Here is an 18,313-nt window from a genome sequence, read left to right as displayed (position 1 = left end):
GTGCAGGTAAGCAAAGTGTCTTGTGGTCTATGCAGTGAGCAAAGTCGATTTTGTCTGGAAACACTTTGGTGTTGCTACCAAAGTCATACCTAGCAAGGCCTTCTTTGCTGCCACATTTCCAGCTGAGGCTTTCAAATTAATGAATGGAAAAACTAATGATATGACACTGCCGACACAAACTCTCCTCTTGCCAAGCCAAGCTCTTTGTGCGTGTTTGATTGTTTATGAGTTAGTGTTAGAGATCTATCTTGAATAATAACAGCTATATTTAAGATTAGAAGCTTAAATAACAACTTCCTTCAGTTACCCCATAATCCTTTCAAGCACCCTGCTGTGCTTGTAGTCATGGTAATTAAGGAGGATCATAGAAGAAACAGTGATGGTGACCTTGAAAAATCAACCTGGGGGAATTTAGAGTGGATAGAGCTGGGTATGTCACAGAGTAGAAACTGAGAGTTTTGCCACTTTTGGGGGCTGCCTGGCTGGGGGAAGTTGGAGCAATTGCTAAGCTTTTAAACCAGAAATCCTCCTATTTAAAAAAGTCACCCTTTTAATTATTTTAATTCTTTGAATGGAAATGCTTCAGATGAAAAATTCTGAGGCGGGGCAAATCAGCATTCCAGGTACAGTGGTGTACCGATAAAGTCTGCTCTAGCTACATCTGGTTATTTCCCCTCTGTCTTTGATGCATGTCTGAATGGAGAAAATCTGAACAGAAATGGGGGGAAAGTTAGCTTTTTCAGAGTTAGAATTTATACTACTTGAAAATGTCTTCAAGTTGAGGCTCTGGAATTAAACTTGAGGGTTGCTATATAAATGTCTCAGCTTGTCAAATTAAAGACTTCTTGTAGCTTTATTTTTAAAAAAATCCTTAATAGGGAATATTGGGAAGAAATCTGAGTTAGGAGAATTTGTTTGAGACTTTACTTCAGCTTTACAGAAAATGCTCAAAAATGCTTTGACTTGAGGGTCGGCATTGAGTGGGATGGTTCATTCTGTGTGCTTGATTTGTATTTGACGTGATGGTCAATATTGTTATCAAAGGGCCTGTTGCTCATATCCTTGTCTTCAAAGTTGAGATGGGTGTATCTTAGAGACCGGGCCACTTTTCTGACATGACGCCTTGACTCTGGAACTCCTCACCACTGTTCACTATTGCTGGGGTTTGTGGGCCGTTTGTGGGTTTGTGGGGGTTCCCCCCCTGCCGCCTGCCAGCTGAGGGCGAAGCTACAAATGACGAATGACACTTGAACGGCAAGTGTATTTCTCCCTGTTCACTTGCCCTCCACTTAATCCACTTGCTGTTCAAGTGTCATTCGTCACTTGTAGCTTGGCCCTGATAGTTTAAAGGGCCCTGCCACTTGCAAGCGGCAGGAAAAGTTTAAATGGCCATTTCCTCAGGGAAATGGCCATTTAAATACGACCCAAACGAACCAGTAGACCAGTTCGTGGAAGTTCGTGGAAACTAGCTTCCACAAACCACTGGTTCGCGACCCACGAACCACTGGTTCGTGGGGTTTTTTTGGGTTGCATTCAGGTTCGTGACCATCTCTAGTTGAGAACAGCAGGACTCTAATGTGGAGAGCTGGGTTTCATTCCCCACCCCTCCACTTGAAGCCAGCTGGGTGACCTTGAGTCAGTCACAGCTCTCTCAGAGCTCTCTCAGCCCCACCCACCTCACAGGGGGATTGTCTTGAGGATAATAAACAACACACTTTGTAAACCACTCTGAGTGTGGCATTAAGTTGTCCTGAAGGGTGATATATAAATCAAATGTTGTTGTTGTTGTTGTTATCATTATTATGCCCTGAACTAGTTAGCTTTCCTATATCCAGTCATTTAACTCCTGGCTAGAGATACACCACAGATAACATCTTATGTTCGTTACCGAGTATTGTACACAAGTAATACAATTATGGAGTCTCTGCTTCTTTTTTAAGCTTTTATTATTACAAAATAATTATTCAGTATTCTTAATATCAACTCAATCAACAGAAAATAATACCATCCATTATAACTACATAGATCATTAAAGAAGAGCAATTACATGAGTCTAAAAAAGTAACTTACCGAAAGATACAAAGATCACAGTCAAGGACCTTCTCTAAGAAGTTCTTTGTCAGTTTAGCTTGTCTTATTTATACGGTTTCAGAACCTTCTCTTAACAATGGCTGCTTCAAAGACTCTAATTCTTCGCTAACTTATTATCTTGGGCCTTCATACGCCAAAGAAAGATATCCATATTGGAAACATCTTCTAGAAACATGTAACACCAGTTAGTTTATTCTTGCTACTTGTCTTAACTAAGTCTATGTAGAATTAGTGATTACAAGTTTCTGAATATCTTGTGGCCCTCCAGAATCCTTTGATAATATTGCCAGTTTCTTTGAAATTAAACATTCCTGCTATTCTCAGATACTCCTTACACTCAACCTTGGTTGATCGTATATATTGATACAAATTAGATGGCAAATCTTCTAAACTACACACGGCAATATGACTGTGTAACTCTGTTGTTTTTTTGTCCCTCTGCAAGGTTGTTCTTTTCTAGGCCTCCAGACTCCCTTCGTGGTCTGTCTAGCCATGGGGGCAGACTACCCAGTTTATGAATGCAAAGGCATCTTCTATTACTTTCTTGGTCATATCCAGCAATTGTCCCCCGATAGTTCTAGCTATATCCATGACAATGTAATAAAACCATACCAATATAACATGCACTCAAAATGTGATACTTGCAAATGGAGTTGGTGTGTCTTTTAAACCCAATAATAGCAGATCTCTGAACATAGGGTGAGACCAGTTTTAGACGTTCCCAAATATTGTTTTACAGAAGAGAAAGCATGTGCAATTTCGTGCTTCCCAAGCTTTTGCGTAGGGCCGCCAAATTTGGCTTGGGAAATTTGGGGTATTGTGTTTGAGGAGAACAGACTTTGGTGCAGGGAGGGTGCTCAGCAGCAATGTGATGCCGTCTCTTTCAGGTTCCTCCAGATCTCACTAGTCTGGAGATCAGTTGCAATTCTGGGACAACTCCAGGCACCACCAGGAGGTTGGGAACAATGGCTTAGGTTCTCTTGAAAGAATAGCTGCAGGCAGGGGTCATTTCGTAGAAAAAGAGATGCAGGAACTCATTAGCATAACTCGTCAGCATATGCCACACCCCTTGACATCACCAGAAATGTGTCATTAGCAGAACTGATTTGCATATGCCACACCCCCTGACATCACCTATCCTGTCTGTTTTGGACCCAATCCTGGCCATTCATGAAAATGGCTGAAAAGGGGCCCAAAATGGTCAGGATCAGGCTACTGCTGAGTGGGAGAGTGATCCATCACCCATTAGAGGCCTGATCCGGGCTGTTTCGGCCCCAATCCAGGCTGAAACGGGCCCCAAATGGCCGAGAGTCAGGTGGGCAGGGCCACCTGACATGTGACCTCTTTGGGGAACTGCCGGAACTGCATTCCTGCGCGCTCCCCCTCAAAATGAGCCCTGGCTGCAGGGAAAGAACGGATCCCCTGTGAAAGACATGTAGTCTCTAAACATGGGAAAGGGAAGCAATACCCCCTTAGCATTTTCATTTCTAAAAGATCAGTGGGTCATGTGGGAAGTCTCAGAGAAAGCATGAGCATGTTTTTTGAAAATGCGTGGAAATGTTGCGATGCGAATGCTAACCCTGTTTTTCCCTTAGAGGTATTTAATGGGGGGTCTGGAGTAGCAAGGCAGGCAATCTCCCCCTCTTTGGGACCTGTAATATATGGGCAATTCACTCTCTTCAGATTAAAATTACCACAGCGCTGATTGAGTTTGCCTGGCAAACATCTAGATGCAGAGGCAAAAAAGAAGATCGATAGTAATCAGCCGTGAGCTGTAGTTATTGTAAGGGCAGGTTAAAGCGCCATTCTGAGCAAGAAGGATGAGGAGACACCGGCAAATACTATTTATAACGCCAGATCTCAGGCCTCCGAGGCGAGCACAGCCAGCTAAAGTGGTGATAAAACTGTGCCGTGCTGATGTCACTCTGGAAATATCTGCCAAGACAACTGTGTTTAAAAATTAAAAGCCATGTGTTAACTCTGCATGCCCCGGGTAGGAAGAAGTCTCATTACTTAGCGTGGCACCTTTCTCTTCCAACTTCAGAAATGGCTCAGATGAAGTGATTACTCATCTTTTGAATTACTTTTCCACGTGCAGGTGTGTGTGGTTATTGCTTTGAAAATTTCAGTTTTCTAAGAGCTAAAGATCCCTGCTGGACCAGTGGTCCATTTTGGGCAGACTCTGATTTTCCCAGAATAGGCCCAGGAAGGCCCACAAGCTTTGATTTCCTGTCTATTCCAGCTGTTTCCCGTCAACTGGTATTCGCAGGTATACTGCCTCTTAACATGGAGGTGCCACTAATGAACTTAACTTTTATGAACCCCCCTTTCAAGGCACCTGAATATGCACTGCACGTTACTACTAGTCATGAGGGATGGAAAAGTTGGGTGGACTTACGGTATACAGCTCAGCTGGCAAAGAATCGATTTGCCAGGGGTTGGATACCATACTGGGGTCATCATGTTTGGCTACTGGAGCACAGAGCGCAATGAGTGTAGCAGTGCTAGCTAATAAAATTAGCTACACTACTGCAGACATTCGGAAAATGTACACCCCAATAACTTCAGCATTAGCTCAATTGGGAGCTGGGCAAAGGATGATAGCTAAGTGAGTTTTTGGCCTTAAATACTTGAAAGCGACTTAGTTAGACATTTCAACATGTAAATGTTGGAATTTTTTTTAAACGTACATTTCCTGAGAGCTGCCCTATCCCAGGTTCTGTGTTCCCATTGATCTTATCACCTTTCCCATACTCTGGCCACTGTGATCTGAGATACTAGTTTGGTGTGGTGGGGTTAGCATGTCAGACTATGATCTGGGAAAGCCAGGACTGAATCCTCACTCTGCAATGAAAATGTAGTTTCCAACACTCAACCTTAACCTACCTTATAGGGTTGTTGTAAGATTAAATGGAGAGGAGGAGAATGTAAGTTGCTTTGGGTTCCTGTTGGGGAGAAAAACAAATGAACTAAATAAGTGAATAAATCCATTTCCAAATGTGGGCATGGAAACATTCAAGTTACGTGCCACTTTACCTTGTATCTTTAATCAGTATGCCACAAATGATTGGAAACAGATGTAATACTATCAGAATTGTCACCTTGATGAGCAGACTTGAGTCACAGTTTTGTGTGAATCTGATCTTTTGCTTTCTCCTTAGCATGATAATGCTAATAAAACAGCTAGGGTGAAACCATGGTGGAGCAATCTGTTTCCCCTGGATATGTGCTACAGAAATATCTTGTTCACTGCAGCTTACAGGCTGTTCTGGGTTAAGTCCTGCATGCTGGAAAAAAGGACCAGTCAGCAAAGAGGTGCCTATAATTGTATGGGAGAGGGGGATGGAAGGAATGGAATTAAGATGGAGGGTGAGTGATTGATGAAGAATTTATGGGCACTGCACTGCAAGCAATGTGCTGATTCTCAAACAGTGCAAATGAGGTCAAATGTGGGGTGGGGAGGTCGATTGATCGGAGTGAAGCTGGTTCAGAGAAGTAGAAGTAAAAAGTAATGGAGTACCTGCTGACCAGCAAGGTCGTTTGGCATGCATTGGCCGATGCAATTACAGTGTATCTTGTGTGCTGGTGGACCGATTCTTCTGGCCTCTGATGATGTATATTTTACAAAACAAGTTGGAATTTCTAGCCGGCCACTTGTTGGGCAGGGGGGTCCTTTGGGTCCTTCCCTCATTTAGGTGGTCTTCATCTGGAAATATAAAGAGAACATACAGTTAGAGTTTTGATATATTTGGAATACTTACCTGTGGAACTTCAGCCTTGCCTTGAGCATCCTCTTTCAGCATCTATATTTGCCAAAGAGAAGAGATGTTAGTTAATTACATTTTCAAGAGACTGTTTTGAATCTTCTGCATTTGGCCGACACCACTATGGAGTGACATTTATGCAATAATTCATAATATGTTATTACTGAAGTTTTATATATTTATAAGTATTTATTAGTAGGTTTCAAGTATTTATTAGCTGCGCTGGTCACTTTTTCACGTGAATACACTTTAAATTATATTTACTGGTATTGTGTTATTGATTGTCCCTCCAGTTGTGGGCTTTCCCACTGGGTTGTTAACCTCCAGCTGAGGCCTGGAGATCTCCCAGAAAGAAATACAACTGATTTCCTGACTATAGAGATCAGTTCCTCTGGAAGAAATAGCCACTTTGGGTGGAAGGACTCTATGGTATTATATCCCAGCCAAGGTCCTCCTCCAAGCTCCACCCTCAAATCTCCAGGCATTTTGCAACCTGGAGTTGGCAACTCTATATTTAGCTACATTCTGACTTCAGATTTCCGAACTCTGCTCAACTTCCTGTTTTGATTTTGCTGTTCCCTTTTGCAGATCAAGCTAGTGACTGTATTTTTGTGCTGCTTTCTGATTCCTTGCATTGTACGTTTAAATGAAAAAAAACCCATTTATTTTCTGTGTCATTTCAGCGTATATACATATAAGATTTGAATAAATCATGAACATTATGTATAAAAACTATGCAACATGTGTACACACAGTTCTAACAACAAAACCCACAGAAAGCAGAGAACCAAAAAATTATAAATGAATATAAAGCAAAATAAAAGAGGGACCATTTGTGAATTCCTACGTTCTTGCACGTTCCTCCTGGAATGTAGCTGGTTTGTGTAAAGGTTTTGCCTACTTTTAGCTGTCCGCCTGAGAGAATGTGCAAAATGGTTTTATGCAAGCATGCGGCAAAGAGGGAATTAGAGATGGATTGCGAAGGTCTTCCAGGGGACCTAGATGCTACTAACTGTATTCTATGTCTGTCTCTCTCAGTCAATATAATGTATTCCTAGGCACGAGCAAAGAGGCTCAGCTGGTTATACGGATGTCTCTTAAGTGCTGCAGGAAAAAAAAGCTGCAGGAGCATTGATGTATGCATTTAAGATTACTCCAACATTAGGATGCGCAAATAAACTCTACCAGAAAACAGATTAATCTTGGACAAAGCTTCCATGTTCAACCAGGTACATGGCTTTGAGAGATATGTTGGGGCAGGGCTGTTTGCTCAAAAACCTTTAGCATACTGTAAGATTGTATGACAAAACTAAGGCTATCGTACTTCTGTCACATCATGAGAAGACAAGACTCTCTGGAAAAGTCGATAATGCTAGGGAAAGTGGAAAAGAAGAAGACCTAAAACAAGGTGGCTGGACTCGATAAAAGAAGTCATGTCCTTCAGTTTGCAAGATCTGAGCAAGTCTGTTCATGATAGGACGTTTTGGAGGGCTTCCATTCATAGGGTCATCATAGGTTGGAGGCGACTTGGTGGCACATAACACACACACGATTGTATAAATTATGAACAATAGGGACAGGACAGCTGTGTTGACATAATGTTGTGTCTTTGTGGGTAGAGAACCGAGCTTGGAATGGGGAGGGTTGGGCTTATTCGGTGCCTCATTCAGAAATCCTTGCATAACTTAACCTGCCTTGGTCTCAGTTCTGTGTTTGTAAAAGGGAAATAATAGTGACCAATCAAGAATGGTTTGATCCTTGAGATAGGCTGAAGTCCCCCCACCTTAGATGGCCAATTTTGCCCCTTCTGCCACACACATGGCTGCTTCCTTGCACTTCTGCTGCTGCCCAAGGAGAGTCTACAAGATTATGCCCAGGGCTTTTTTTCTGGGAAAAGAGGTGGTGGAACTCAGTGGTGGAACTCAGTACCGCACAATGATGTCACTTTGGGTCAGCTGGAACAAGGGGGGAGTTTTTAGAAATTTAAATTGCCCTTGGCAAAAATGATCACATGGCTGGTGGCCCCGCCCCCTGATCTCCAGACAGGGCAATCTAAACTCCTCTGGGTCTGGAGATCAGGGAGCGGGGCCACCAGCCATGTGACCATTTTCAAGAGGTGCCAGAACTCCGTTCCACTACGTTCCAGCTGAAAAAAAGCCCTGATTATGCCAATGATCTAGAGAGGCCAATAAGTTCCATTTTTCACAGGCCACTAAATTCCAAGGAAACTAGAAAATAAATTCCATTGTTCTCAGAGGGGCTTATCTCTAAATTCCACCCCCTCCCAGTCTTTTTTCTGACTAAACCATGTTTAGGACACTCTTATGAATGAATAGTAGCATGGATACTCAAGAGGCAATGTCTAGAGAAAATCAGAGGTCCTTTGGGACTTTCCAAATAATGGGGTGTGGAGTGATGTGCTGGCTGCTTTCAGGCTCACTGTTTTCTCTGGAAATGATGTAATTCTTCACTCTCTTCTGTTTTATATCCTGTTTAAAAATAGTACGACTGAAAGGTGCATTTTAAAGTTATGTTCTGAAAATGCCTGCAATCACACATGTGTCAGTGTGTTTCTGGTAGCAGAACTGGTTTGTTCTATAGGTAATATTCCTGCGGTGTATATTTTTATCACAGCAGGCCGAAGAAAAGAGGGTGATTTATGAAGTAACGTGGAATTCGTAGTATAAAGTGGAAGGGATCTTTATCAACAACGGTTTTAAGGTGAATGCATTAGGAAAGCAAGTACCTGCTATAAATAATTATGGCCGCTTCCTGGGGCCTAACAACACAAGATAAATGTAACCCAATTGGAGGTTAAGTATGCTTTCTGCAGAGACTAGATTCTCAGATGTCTTAACTCTTTGGCCAAAGCAGATGTTAGATTTGGCTGTCCAACTACAGATGCAAGGAAACATGTTCCCAAGTGCAATAATAGCCCAATTTGGATTGGGACTGTGGTACGAGTGGAAGGAGCTTTATCCTTATTTCCTGTGCCATTTTCCCAATTCAGCACAGCCCTTGTGACTTTACTTGCTCTGTAGGGGACCACATATGCACTGAATGTTACACACTGTATTATAAAGAGAAAAGCATATCTCTGCAATGAAAGGGGCTAGACAGAGTCTTACTTTTTTAAACAACAGAAAGCTGGAAATGCAGATGAACTGACAAGCAGATTGTAACAACTTTATAATGCTCTGTCACTTGACAAATAAGAGGCTCTCTGCTGCTGGTAGGGTTACCAGCTTCCCTCCAGCTCCCAACTCCTGTTGCCTGCTGCTGCTGGGTAGCAGGAGGAAATTCTTGGGCAAAATTCCAGTCCCAGAAAAGGCGCCAAAAAAACAGAAGCCAAATAGACTACAACCATTTTGAAAACAGAGATGTCTGGAGTAAAGGGGGAAAGCTGCCAGCGTTTGGTGAATGGGCCGTCCCTTTGAGGACATGTGGAAACAGCCAATTCCTACACAAATAAACAAAAATAGAGAATCCAACAAGCCCCCAATCTGATCTTAAACCAGATCATGAGCCACAAGGAATTTCTGAGCTAGACAGACCAGTAGTCTATGGATCTCGCCACACGAGACAAAATATATTCGAGGGTTTTTTAGTGTAATTCGAGTATATTTTGTCTTGCGTGGTTTGACCCTGTCTCTGTATAACGTGGTGTCATATATTTATATGTACCTTCTGCACATGCTCGGGGTTGCCCATTTTCTGTCATTATTTGCACAATGGCCATTCCAAGCCCTGTTGTAAACCACCGCAGGTGGGGGGAGGGGGAGAAGAAGGGAATATGAGATGCCAATTGGCATATATTTTAAGAGAGCCAGTTTGGTGTAGTGGTTAAGAGAGCGGGACTCTAATCTGGGGAACTGGGTTTGATTCTCCACTCCTCTGCTTGAAGCCAGCTGGGTGACCTTGGGCCAGTCACAGCTCTCTCAGCCCCACCCACCTCACAGGGTGATTGTTGTGGGGATAATAATAACATACTTGGTAAACCACTCTGAGTGTGGCATTAAGTTGTCCTGAAGGGCGGTATATAAATCAAATGTTGTTATGGTTATGGTTATGGTTATGGTTATGGTTATGGTTACGGTTACGGTTACGGTTACGGTTACGGTTACGGTTATTAAATGGATGTTAAATTAGCGATGTTAAAACTCCCGCCTTGTGTAACACGTTTGTGGTTTAAAGCATAAACATGGCCAGAAGGAATGCCAAACCTTAACTAGTGAGCTGGAAGACAGATGAACTAAAAGCGGCAGCATGAAGAGCCAGTGCCGTGATTGATTAAAGACGTCTTTGAGCTGTTAATGCCTAACGTGTGTTCGTGCCCTCTTTGCAGCACAGTGGCTGGGTGTGTGACAGGCCTATTATTACTACCTCTCTGCCGGGGAGAACTCTCTATTAGCCTGTGATGAATGGAAACCTGTCTCCATTGTACTCCGACTGGAGTCCGCTTGCTGACTGATTTCTTCCTGCGGGTGGCTGGTTTGTTGTTGGGCTAGCTCCATTGCTGGACGCCTTGCAGAGGTCTGGGCCTTTCCGGTGCCCTGTGTGGCAGGGTATCTCATGATAGCATGGGCAGGAGGCCTTTGCAAGCTTGGAGAGCCGAATCAATTCATTGAGAAGCCAAATGAGGCAGAAAGACAAACTTCAACCTCCCCTTTCTCAGTATTGATGAAACATGGTGTAAACGCTGCTCAGCGGAGCGTAAACCTGACAATTGGTAGTGTTTTTGAGCAGCTGTCAGCCGGGTGATAGGGCAGCTCTTGATAGATTTATCAGAAGTAGCTGCAGAACTGAGATGGGGGAAGTGAGATAAGGCCATCCTAGGATTTGGCAGGTGCCTGCTGCTTGCTGCTGGGATGCTCTTGCTTTTCAGATCAGCAAGAGAAAGGTCTGGAGGTGGAAATGATGCCACACATTTGTGACATCACATCCATTCAATGACATTCTGGCAGCCCCCGAAAAATCCATTTCAAGGACGGCCAGCGCATTGCCTGATGTGCTTCCACCACATCCGGGCCTTTGGCTGGACATGATGTCATGTTTCACACAACATCCTTTCCACCTCCAGACTTGCCTGTAGAGCTCCCAGGGGTGCCAGCCGGCAGCCTGGTGTCCTTAGCTATCACCAATGTCACCAAGATACCACTTCCACCAGGCCTCTTCAGCGGTGTTTCATTTCTCAAAGGAAATGTGCCAAAGCTCAGTGAGTGATTAAACTGTGGAATTCACTATCGTTAGACAGAGTTTTAAAGTTGGTTTTAAAAGGGGGTTAGACAGACTCATAGAGGAAAGGTCCACCAATGAGCTACTTAGTCATGGTGACTAAAAGGAACCTCCATATCCAGAGGCAGCATATCTCTGAATCCCAGTGCTAGGGGGCAATATCAGGGGAAGGCCTCTGCCCCTCTGCCCTCTTTGGCCTCTGGGGCAACTGATTGGTTGCTGTAAGAAACAGTATGCTGGATTAGCTAGACCACCAGGGCTTTTTTTCAGCAGGAATGTGGTGGAACGGAGTTCCGGCACCTCTTAAAAATGGTTACATGGCCGGTGACCCCGCCCCCTGATCTCCCCTCTGTCTGGAGATCAGGGGGCGGAGCCACTAGCCATGTGACCATTTTCACCAAGGGCAATTTAAACTTTAAAAAACTTCCCCCTTGTTCCAGCTGACCCCAAGTGATGTCATTGTGCAGTCCTGAGTTCCACCACCTTTTCCCAGAAAAAAGCCCTGTAGACCACTAATCCAATGTTAAAGCTCAAGACAGATAGAATGGAATGTCCTCCTGACTTGGAATCCATGCGCAGCTCTTGGAACCTTTTCTCCCCCTCCCATCATACTAGAAGTCGAGGGCTCCCAATGAGGGTGATGGTAAGCAATAGAGATTCAGGACAGCAACCCCCCCCCCAACACCTTACTTCTTTCCCTTGTGCATAATTAACTTATGGAAGCTGTCTGCCAAAGGGTGTAGTGGCCGGCTCTAAATTGGCTGGCTTTCAGGGTTGGAGGTGGGAAGGGGTAAGACTGGAAGATAAGCCCATTGCATGTCTATAAACTGCGATGGCTAAATGAACATCCATAGGCAGCGCGCTTCTTACTTCTGTGGCATCAACAGAGGAGGAAGGCAGCTGCCTTCAGGCTGAATTTGTGGACTTCCCAGAAGAATCTGTCTAGCCCTGTAGGGAACTACTGGATAGGGTTGCCAACTCCAAGTTGGGAAATTCCTGGAGATCTGTGGAGTGAAACCTGGAGAAAGTGGGTTTTGGGGAGGGAAAAGACCTTGGCATGGCATAATTCCAGAGTCCACCCCCAAAAGTAGCCATTTTCTCCAGGTGAGCTGATCTCTGTGGCCTGGAGACCAGTTGTAATTCCAGGAGATCTCCAGCCACTGCCTGGAGGCTGGCAACCCTACAACTGGACTAGATGGATCTTTGATGTAATCCTTCAAGGCTCCTCTCATGTTCTTGTGAGTCTGATTGCAGGTGCTAATTCTCCTTTTTAAATCTGGGATAAAAATGTGCAAAATGAATGTGGTTATGGGAGTGATATAGCGGCTCTGGCTCCACCTTATATTCCATATATATTCCTTTGGAAGCTGGAATATAGGGTTGCCAGCCTCTAGGTGGTGGCTGGAGATTTCCCGGAATTACAATTTATCTCCAGCCTACTGAGAGCAGTTCCCCTGGAGAAAATGGCTGCTTTGGAGGGTGGACCCGATGGCATCATGCCCTTCTGAGGCTCATCCCCTCCCCAAACCTCACCCTTTTCAAGATCCACCCCAAAAATCTCCAGGAATTTCCCAAACTGGAGCTGGCTACCCTAAATAGAACCTGGCTGCAGTTGGGGGAGACTATCTTTAAAGCTACTTTCAGACATGTTGGATAATGTCCTTTCTGTGTACTTTAACAATCGTTTGCAAGTGGATTTTCCTGTTTCAAGAAAATCTACTTGCAAGCAATTGCTAACATGCATTAAAAGTACATTGAAAATGCATTATCTAACATATGGGAAAGCAGCTGTAATGTTCCCCATTTCTTTAAGAAAAAGGGGGGGCATTCCCTGCAATTTAAAGAAATGGTACACAAGGAGAGAGAGGCTGGGGGCATCTTTTTGCTGTCTGAAGGATATCTGAGCTTTCTATAACAGCAAAGGACTTGGAATGGCAAGAGACAGAAGCCTTTGGTGTGAGCCAAACAGCCTAAGGAATCTTAGCCTGTGGCTTATTATTTTCATCTCTTGGTGATCCAGGCTAGTGGAACCAGCCCCAGCCCAGGGTGCTGGGATCTCACAGTTTGTGTGTGATTAAATTGTGTACTTGCATTTATTTTTGCAAGCCACTTTGAGTCACTTGATGTTTGGATGATGTCAATTTTGAGCTGTTTTTAGCGATCACTTAAATGCGTCCTCACACCTGCAAAGTATATTTGAATGTAGAAATTATACCCCGAAAACAAGGAGGGGGAGCAGAACAGCAAAGACATTGCAGAATATTATATTTGAACTTTTCTTGGGCACAGAACACATCTAGGTATCAAGAAGACCTAATACGGAGGGTCATACCAACCTGACACTGGTTTCCTTGGTGAATGAATGCTTGCTTGACTCATTTAAAGCTGAAATGAGAAAATACATAAGAATCTATTGGGGGGAAAAGTCATACATTTAGGAGAGAGTAATTATTAGGTATTCAATCACCACTGCCAGTTCCTTCCTTCTGTAATCATCTCTCAGCGAGTGTCAAATGTCTGCTTCTACAAGACAAGTAAATGGTCTTAAAAGGGGAGAAATTGCTTTCTTTTATATCTCTCTCTCTAAAAAAGAAGGAAATTGTGCCAGAGCTGCTGACAAATATAGAAACTGTAACTGGAATGGAGCAGACACTGAATGCACCCGCCAGCCTGCCGCTGTAATTATCCCGCAGGTGAACGGGGACTTTTCTGCATAAATGGAACAGAATGAATTCAGCAAATGTTAGCCCTAAGGGGTCTCGGGATCGTTGCGGGCTTCTCTGGAGAAATTGCCTCAACATCCTTCCTTGAAAAATCTTCGCTTTTCCTGGAATGTGGAAGGGGGGAGGAGGGTCAAAACCGAGGTGATAGGGAGAGAGAAGAAAGAATATCCGGACTCCTTCCTCTGTCAATACCCCCAATGTGATGTCTAATTAGCTCCCGCAAGGCTCTTCCAAAGAAACAACTCGAAATACAAAAAAAGGGATGGCGTCTTGCAAATGACATTTGCATTGTGCAATCCCTCTGGCAGCGCACCCCTGCCGTGATCGATAAGTTAAAAATCTATCAAGGAGGAAACGAAGGGCAGAAATAAGAGCAGAATTAGAGAGCTGCCAATTTTGGATCCCGTGCCACTGGGTCCATTCTGTTTAATTTTTCATCCTGTTAAATGAGCAAATTTCAACACAATGATCTTATTTTCTTGTAGAAATCGATCCTGGATTATTTATTTATTACAGGTGTATCCCTCTTTCCTTTCATCCTGGAGCTTAACTTTCCAAAGAGATCTCCCATCTAATCAGGGCTTTTTTTCTGGGAAAAGAGGTGGTGGAACTCAGTGGGTTGCCCTTGGAGAAAATGGTCACATGGCTGGTGGCCCCGCCCCCTGATCTCCAGGCAGAGGGGAGTTGAGATTGCCCTCCACGCTGCTCAGCGGTGCAGAGGGCAATCTAAACTCCCCTCTGTCTGGAGACCAGGGGGCGGGGCCACCAGCCATGTGACCATTTTCAAGCCGTTCCGGAACTCTGTTCTACCGCGTTCCAGCTGGAAAAAAGCCCTGCATCTAATCATTGACCAATCCCCGCAAAGCAGAAGGATGAGGTTCACAGCATAATCTGGAATCCTGAAGCCGAAGTGGTGTATCAATAAATGTAAAGGCCATGTATTTTTTTAAATAATAAAATTTACTTTTTAAAAACTGGATAACTTGACAGTGTGTGTGTGGTTTTTTTTGGTTGCTCAATGGAAACAGTTGAGTGAATCTTGATTATTGTATTACTTTTTTATGGATGTGAATTTGACCAGCTTGGGATTATTTACTTTGATCAGTGGCTTCCGGAGAGCCACAATTTATCCACATTTACTTCCGTCCCTGACATGAGGCCTGCATCTCACAGAGACTCACAGCCTACCTGTTCCTCTCGTAGCTGTTTCAAGGCAATATCCTTGAATACTTTTCTGGAACATTGGATGAGTGACACATTGGGCAACAGCGCCCAGAAGAGCGAGCCACATTTGAGAAGAGTCCAGTAGCACCTTTAAGACTAACCAACTTTACTGTAGCATAAGCTTTCGAGAATCACAGTTCTATGTATTGTCGAAGGCTTTCACGGCCGGAGAACGATGGTTGTTGGGGGTTTTCCGGGCTGTATTGCCGTGGTCTTGGCATTGTAGTTCCTGACGTTTCGCCAGCAGCTGTGGCTGGCATCTTCTGAAGATGCCAGCCACAGCTGCTGGCGAAACGTCAGGAACTACAATGCCAAGACCACGGCAATACAGCCCGGAAAACCCCCAACAACCAACAATCACAGTTCTCTTCGTCAGATGACATCTGACAAAGAGACCTGTGATTCTCGAAAGCTTATGCTACAGAAATGTTGGTTAGTCTTAAAGGTGCTACTGGACTCTTTTCTATTTTGCTACTACAGACTAACATGGCTTACTCCTCTAGTTCTAGAGCCACATTTGGCTCCTGAGCCATTGAATAAATATCACTGCTTTAGATGCACATGTGTTTATTGTCTGATGGGAATTGCTCCTAGAAAACTATCTTAAATGCATAACCCATAGCACAATGTGATTGTTGGAACCTGTATCTGTTTCATAGATGAAGTTTCTCAGATATCTTTCCCTGTTCTATGTATACATTTAGGTTATCGTGGGTGAGCTCTTGCATAGTCTATTAGGCAGAAGAAAATATGTGGAAAGCAAGCTAGGATTGCCGGCTGCAAGTTGGGAAATTCCTGGAGATCTGGGGGGTGAAACCTGGAGAAACCTGGAGAAAGGGGGGTTTGGAGAGGGAAAGGACCGTGGCATGGCATAATTCTATAGAGTCCATCCCCAAAAGTAGCCATTTTCTCCAGATTGACTGATCTCTGTGGCCTGGAGACCAGTTGTAATTTCAGGAGATCTCCAGCCACTACCTGGAGGCTGGCAACCCTAAAGCAAGCCAGATGTTAACAGCGCTCCATGAATTCTCAGAAGACATCACACCGTTGCTGGTACATGATAACCGAGGCTGTTTTACAAAACTTTCTAGGCATACAAAATGACATTACATAATTGGGACTAGAGACAGCCTTTTTTCATTAGGCGATGTTGAAACATTTTCAAAAAGGGCTAGGAGTTATTTTGTAACCAGTTTTGAAGGAAGGCAGAGATGACTACCTGGCCAGATAAGAATAAACATATGAAACTGCCAAGTTGGACCACTGAGTCATTAAACTCAGTATTGTCTACTTCCCTCCAATGTCTCGGTGCCTGAGAATCTCTGATTGGCGATCAAGTAAAGTGGAGAGTAGAAAAATGCCTAGGAAACCGTGTATACGGTCCAAATTTAGAATTAATTTTGGAAGTGTTCCTCATTAAACTGGAATTATTCATGTGAGGAATGCAAGGAGAAAAACTATATAAAATACAAGGGAGAAAACCCAGCCTTAGAACGAACCAGGATTTTATCGGTTGATATGTGTTTGTTTGTCTTTCTATATTGCTACAGTGGGAGAAGGCTGGGCTCACCCGTATCAGAGAATTGTTTTCGGTGTGGCACCTGCATGTATCCTGAAAGAGCTACCACCCCCTTGTTTTATAGTGACAGTTGCAAATGCAGGTTTGGGTTTATTTATTCATACCTCCAGGGCTCATTTTGAGGAGGAACCCACAGGAATGCAGTTCTGGCAGTTCCCCAAAGAGGTCACATGTCAGGTGGCCCCACCCATCTGACTCTCGGCCATTTGGGGCCCGTTTCAGCCTGGATTGGGCCAAAACGGCCTGGATAGGGCCTCTGACAGGTGGTGGATCACTTTCTCACTCAGCAGCAGCCCAATCCTGACCATTTTGTGCCCCTTTTCAGCCATTTTCAGCCCCTTTTTGCCATTTTGGGCCCCATTTCGGCCCTGAATGGCCAGGATTGGGTCCAAAACAGCCAGAATAGATGTCAGGGGGTGTGGCATATGCAAATCAGTTATACTAATAACACACTTCCAGTGATGGCAAGAGGTGTGGCATATGCTAATGAGTTATGCTACTGAGTTCCTCTAGCTCTTTTTCTATAAAATGACCCCTGCATACACCACTTTCCCCCCAATGGAGATGCAAAGCAACTTACAACATCATTTTCCCCTCCTCCATTTTTTACTCACGACAACCCTGTGAGGTAGCTTAGGCTGAGAATGTATGACTGGCTGAAGGTCACTGAGGAAACTTCCATGGAGGAGTGGAGACTCAAACCTGAATCTCTCCGATACTAGTCTGGCACTCTAACCACTACACCACGCTGTCTGGCTTCAGTATCAATGTGCATCCTCATATTATTCCTTAGCCATCTTTATTGTATGTACAAAAACGTGGTTGAAGTCTGTTAAGAGTAACTAATCTGCGTTAAATTATCTTGGCTCTACGCCCCAAGCTTTTTGCAGACACTGGGACCAATTATATGGTGTTAATAATCGTCACACTGTCGCTTCTGTTTTCAAAGCCTGCCCGCTACGGAGAGGCCTGGATGTTTTATTTATGTATTATTTAAACAACATTGATTAAAATTTCTCTTGTTCGGGTCAGGTGACAAAAAAAGGAATGAGCGTATCGGGCTGCTGCTAATTACTTTCTTCAAGGAAGTGCCTCGAAGTCATATTTTAAGGACCTAATCCTTTTTTTGGCTGTTTTGTGCAGCTCAGCTGTCCATTCCTCCCCCCTCTGCCCTAGAGAAGGAAGACGGGAGTTAGAGGAGAAAAGAATAGCGCAGATATTGTTTTAATCTCCCTTCCAAGGATAATTGCTTTCTGATTATTCCACACATCCCTTCCTAGGCATGTTTCAGGCGATGGATATCCCTGCAAAATTGCTTCCCATGTTTCACTCAGTGGAGACAGGATGGGGCCTGTATCATTCCAGCTAGGCATTAATAGACCTTCAAATGAGATTTCACAGCCTCAAATCAGATTATTTCTAGGGCTTCAGTTACTCTGGAGAACAAAGATGGGACAGATGTAGACATGGAGCAGCTCCGCAGCGAACGAGAGCTTTGCAAATCCAAACAAATGCTAGAGCAGGCTAGGCCAAAGATGTTGCTTTTGGAGATGGGATAAACCACAAATGCAAACGTGGTCTCTAACTACAAAATTCACCGGCCATTAAGGGGTAAATGTTACAAACCTGGTGACAAAGCAGTATTTCAAGAACACGGAGGTCAGCCTGTATAATTAAATAAGTACATATGGACTACT

The 18,313-nt window shown here is 43.9% G+C and overlaps 1 protein-coding gene across 1 annotated transcript in view; it reads left to right on the top strand.

Annotated features, from left to right (window-relative positions):
* Positions 1-18,313, top strand: part of CCDC33 (coiled-coil domain containing 33) — a 156,158-nt gene that overhangs the window by 2,806 nt on the left and 135,039 nt on the right. The window lies entirely within an intron of this gene.

This window comes from Eublepharis macularius, chromosome 18 (genome assembly GCF_028583425.1).
Source record: "Eublepharis macularius isolate TG4126 chromosome 18, MPM_Emac_v1.0, whole genome shotgun sequence".
NCBI lineage: Eukaryota > Metazoa > Chordata > Lepidosauria > Squamata > Eublepharidae > Eublepharis > Eublepharis macularius.
The sequence above is the reverse complement of the archived record's forward strand: the minus strand, read 5'-3'. Positions and strand labels throughout refer to the sequence as shown.